Genomic DNA, 6,000 nt, shown 5'->3' on the forward strand with positions numbered 1-6,000 from the left:
CTTGCATTGTACTTAATTTCTTCCTTTGCAAAACTAGACATTAGTAAGATGTTAGGAGACTGTAGTGTTTCTCACATATAGCTAAACCCATGGGTGCTAAATACATGAATGTCAAAACTAAATGTAATTGTTTTAGTTTGTTTTCTGCAGATATAACAGAATATCACAGTTCTGGAGACTGGGAAGTCCAAGAGCATGGCACCGGCAGCTGATTAGGGCCTTCTTGCTGCATTATAACATGGTGGATGGGCAAGGGATCAGGAGAGACAAAGAGAGGAAATTGGGCTGAACTTTTGTAACAAACCCAGTCTCGAAATAGCGAACCCACTCCTGCAATAGCAGCATTAATCTATTCATGAGGGCAGAGCCCTTATGACTTAATCACCTTTTAAAAGTCCCACCTCTTAATACTGTTACAGTGGCAATTAAATTTCAATGTGTTTTGGAGGAGCTGTTCAAGCCACAGCAGTAATCCCTAGTTTATAAAGCATGCTGGTATAGAATGCTATTTTAGTATATATTATTTTTGTGACTCAGCATTAATCACAATAATAGCTAACAGCTATTAAATGTGCCTTATGTATTGAGTACTGGTCTCAACATTTTCTATGTATTAATTATTTTAATTTCATAATGGTTTGCTCGAGGCAGGTAATATTATTACTTTTATTATAAACATGTGGAGCCTGAATCTCAGGGAGATGGAGAAACTCCCCCAGGGTTATGATTTAAAAATGTACCTGGGATTTATTTTAATCAGGGATGGTAAGACATGCAGTTGTGGAAATGACTGTCATGAAGGAAGACGTTTTTACTCACAGTTCCTTAGAAACAGGAGGCCCTGGGGTGAGTTGGGTGGCAGAAGGAGCGGAAGAAAGGCATGGGCAAGAGCCTTTATGGTGGGTCCACAGGGAGCAACAGTGAGGCAGGGTAAGCAGGCTTAGGATTGGCTAGTTTGAATAATTTCAGGGGTGTAGGGACTGCCCCTGGTTTTCTGGTACCTGGCCCTGGGGTGATTAGGGCAGAGGGATATTGCCTACTGGAGTGTAAGAGCCAGATGGAGGAAGTGGTTTGGAGTATGCACTCTGGGCTAGTTGGTTTGTATAGGCAGGCGCACTTGCAGGGAGTGGTTTGCTAACCTCTAAGAATTGGCTATCCCTGGAAGGGGCAATCTTTTCCATGTCAGTGAGGCCCCACATGCCAGAGCACCAAGAATACAAAATACGTATACAGTTAATATAGTCACACAGCAAGTAGGAGAGCATGGATGCCTCAGCATTTTGATCTAGGAACTTCTGAATCCTTTTGGTTGATACTGACAGATTCTAGCCAATTCTAAGATATGACAGATGGATTAAAATGCCTTCCAGGGTAATTACTCTATCCCTATATAACTGAATGAAGAACTTCAAAAAGCTTTATAATGCTGCCCGAAAGCTGTTATTTGACATTTATTGGTCCCAGCTGTGTTCTTGGTATGTCCTCATACACTGAGGTGGAGGCAGAGGCTGGTCCTACCCTGCAGACTTCAGTTGATCTAGGTTGTCCTCATCAGCCTGGCCGTAAGGGACAAAATGCAAATAGATTCACAGCTCTTTTAAGGTATGAAAACTACTATAATATAATAATCTTGACATGTATTTCAGTGCAAAGCTAGAATAGATCAGTTGTAAAAGAGCCTTATGTAAATTTATTTAAGTGACTTTTAAGATAGAATTTTTAAACATTGATACTTTTTCTGGCTCTGTGCAAGATGCTGTAGAAAAAAAAATTAAAAAACCAGTGCTCTAATTTTTTCCCTAATTTGGGGGACAAGGTGATCAGAAGGGCAATAAATGAAAGTCAAACTTTGTATAATACAGACTAAAAGTGCAACGTGAATGTAGATAAAGGAATTGAGATTGTTTTCAAATTAAGTTAATCGGGTTAACTTAATATCTTTGGGCCTTACTTGCCTTATTTGTAAAAATGAGAATAGTTATACTTAATTCCCAGCGTTGTGAAATGTAAATGAAATAATATATGTAACATACTTAGCAGAGTGCTGGCTTGTAGTATAAGTCAACAAATATGGGATGCTATTATTATAATTGTTAATGGAGAGGCAGATGCTAAAAGAAAATATGTAGGATAAACTCTAGTGTGTGTTTTTTTTTTTTTTTTTTTTTTTTTTTTAGACAGAGCCTCACTCTGTTGCCCAGGCTAGAGTGCTGTGGGGTCAAGCCTAGCTCACAGCAACCTCCAACTCCTGGGCTCAAGTAATCTTTCTGCCTCAGCCTCCAGAGTAGCTGGGACTACAGGGATGTGCCACCATGCCTGGCTAATTTTTTTCTATATATATTTTTAATTGTCCAGATAATTTCTTTCTGTTTTCAGTAGAAACGGGGTCTCGCTCTTGCTCAGGCTGGTCTCGAACTCCTGACTTTGAGCAATCTGCCCTCCTGGGCCTCTCAGAGTGCTAGGATTACAAGCATGAGCCACCGCGCCCAGCCTAGGATAAACTCTAGATATCCATCCCAAAGCTTGCTCCTGCACCTTATCTCTTATTTCCTGCTCACGTGCCTCGCACCTCCCACTTCAATCACGCTGGGTGGACTAGACCTTACTGCAGTGTTCCTCTGTGCTGTGCCTCATGTTGCTTCCTCCTGTGGAAGTGCCCTTCCATGTTCCAGCACTGCGAGCATTCCAGTCTCTCTCAGCCTCTCTTCCACAAAGCCAGTCACTGATCACATTCTCTTTTCTTTGCTGTTTCACGGTATTTTCCAAATATTACTAGAAGTGCCTACAGCATGCTACTATGGTTTGAATATTTGTCTCCTCCACAACTCATGTTGAAATTTAATCCCTTCATTACCACCATGGATTAATGGGTGAATGGGTTATCATGAGAGTGGGACTGGTGGCTTTATAAGAAGAGGAAGAGAGATCTGAGTGAGCATGTGAGCAACCCGCCCGGCCAATTGGACAACTTTAGATACCTCATACAAGTGGGATCATGTAGTATTTGTCTTTCTATGACTGGCTTATTTTACTTAGCATAAACCTCACTGCTGTGGAAAACAGTATGGAGGCTCCTCAAAAAGTTAAAAATAGAACTATCATATAATCTAGCAATCTCACCTCTGGGTATTCATCCAAAAGAATCGAAACCAGGATCTGGAAAAGATATTTGAACTCCCCTGTTCATTGCAGTATTATTCATAATAGCCAAGAAGTGGAAACAACCTTAATGTCTATGGATTGATGAATGGATAAAGAAAATTTGATGTGTGTATATGATAGAATATTATTCAGCCATAAAAAGAAGGAAATCCTAGGCCAGATGTGGTGGCTCATGCCTGTAATCCTAGCACCCTGGGAGGCCGAGGTGAGAGGAAAGCTTGAGGTCAGGAGTTCAAGACCAGCCTGAGCAAAGCAAGACCCTGTCTCTACTAAAAATAGAAAAAATTAAATAGCTGAGCATGATGGCGCATGCCTGTAGTCCCAGCTACTCAGGAGACTGAGGCAGTAGGATCACTGGAGCCCAGGCGTTTGAGGTTGCAGTAAGCTATGATGATGCCACTGCACTCTACCCCGGGCAACACAATGAGACTGTCTTAAAAAAAAAAAATAAAGGAAGGAAAGTCTATCATATACTACCACATGGATTATAGCCATGCTTTATGGAACAATTTCAGGGAAGAAGTCTGAAGCTTTCTATCATGTTTCCAAAGGAATCTGAGATCCAAGCAAAGGGCAAGCCTAACCCTGAACAAACTCAAGAGAAGTTAAATTTGCCTTTGTCCATGTTTGTACCAGCTCCAATTAGTTGATGTGCTCATGACACTCCTCTCCCTCCCAACTTTGCCAAAGTCTTCCTCTGTAGTTGGTCATGCCAGTCTTCTCTCTCTAGGTAGAGCCCTGTAGGGACACTACCATTCTATCTCATGAAAACATACTTATCCCATTTTCTCAGAGCACTCCTCTTTGCTAGGGAAATGAACATGAGCTAGCCCAGTTGTAATGGCTTGCCTTTCTCAGATGTGAGTGTTTCTACAGAAAATTTCAACGACCTAAGCTGATAAAAGCAGATAGTGAGATCGGGGACAGGAGGGCAAGTTAGAGGGATGATGAGATTATGACAGGGGAAGCTCCTCTCAACTCTTTTAGGTCATAGGACCTATGGCTTCTCCACATGCAAGACTGATCTGCCTACTAAAAAAAAAAAAAGAAAATGAATACATTTAACAATGTCATGTAAGATTATTTTCTGCATCTTTGAGAAGGTCTACTTACAATTAATGTTTTTTGTAGGAAATGTAGCCATGAATATAGTTGCCTTTCTTAGGACCAAAGTTTCAATAGTTAAGGGTTAAGGGTTCTGTTGATGTTTCCTTTTTGCAAGACCCTGTGGCCAGAGGTTTCTGTTACATATGATTGAAGAATAAATCTCAGATGAAAATCTAACCTTTCAATCAGGACACTTCTCATAGACCTAATTATCTCTCAAGCGGTTCTCTAGTGACATTATGACAAGGATTTGGTGGTGAGAAAAGAAGTTCCATATTTGTTTGACTTATAGCTCCCACCTGCCTTTTAGTAAGTTTTGTTTTTTAAGGTGTCTTAGTCCATTTTGTGCTGCTATAACAGAACACCTGAGAGTGGGTAATTTATAATGAACAGAAATTTATTGGCTCGCAGTTCTGGAGGCTGGAAAGTACAATGTCAAGGTGCTGGCATCTTGCAAAGGCCTTCTTGCTGGATCATCACCTGGCAAATGGCAAACAAAGTGAGCGAGAGCAAAAGGGGGTCGAACGGCACAAATATCACCCATGAGGGTGGAGCCCTCCTGGACAAATCACCTATGAAAGTCCCACCTTTTAACATTGTTACAGTGGCAATTAAATCTTAACATGAGTTTTGCAGGGGACAAACATTCAAACCATAGCATATGGGAGACCGTACTCTTTTACATGATCCTTAGTAAAACTTGTGTAATTCATATAATGAAGACTGCTCATATATAGTTACATTGGGACACTTGCGTCTTTTCTATAGATTTTAAGTATTGGATAAACTCAAGTATATTCTATATAGAATACTCTCTTCTTAGAATTTAAATCACTTGCTGATTTAGAAACTAAGGAGAAAGCCTGTAGTCATCGGCTTAAAGATTGATTACAAATGAATTTGTAGAAATAGCGCTTCCCATCCCAACCTCATTCCTATTTTACATCAATTTTTTTCTTACGTAACAGATGTGACATTTAAATATTTCTCTAATGTTATTGGCATAATCAACTTTGTCGAAGAGCCATATGGTTTATGCAAACACAAAGATAATTTTGGAACACTGACATATGTAAGCTTAATTCAAAAAGCCTGTGAAAATAGTGGAAAGCAGATGGAGAGTTGCCATAGAAATCACTAACACTTCAAGGAAGAAAAATGTTACTTTAGGGTCATTGTCATTTCCAAAGGAATGGTCAGACTTGCAGGGTTTTTTTTCCTAACCAATCGTTAGTAATCAAAACAATTGTTAGCATATAAATATATTTTCATATACCTATGATTTTTAATGCTTTTATTGTTCTCTAAATATATTACAAGTATGCATATTTTCATTGGTAAAGATTTTTTACTGGTGGAAGAGAATTTAACTATTCATCACTATTTTCAATAAGAAATATTCTTTTCCATTTTTCTGAATGCAGTGATAAGTTGTGGTTTACTAGTTTTTGTTCTCCATATGTAGGTTTTTATCTTGATATAACAGAATATTTAGCCTCAGAACTACAGTCCTTAAAGGAAGATGACTCAGATTTGCACTTACAGATTAATTGTATTAACTGTCAAAAATAGAGACTTAAATTTAGATAGCTCAATAAAAGTAATTAAAAAATCTTTTTCGCCAGTTTCTTTATTAGAAATTATAATTGCAAGACACTGCTCTTTACCACAGTTTAATCATAGGGAAAGTTTAAAAATCCCAGTAGGAAGTCATTTGCACTGCTCATTTTG

Source organism: Eulemur rufifrons, chromosome 16 (genome assembly GCF_041146395.1).
Source record: "Eulemur rufifrons isolate Redbay chromosome 16, OSU_ERuf_1, whole genome shotgun sequence".
NCBI lineage: Eukaryota > Metazoa > Chordata > Mammalia > Primates > Lemuridae > Eulemur > Eulemur rufifrons.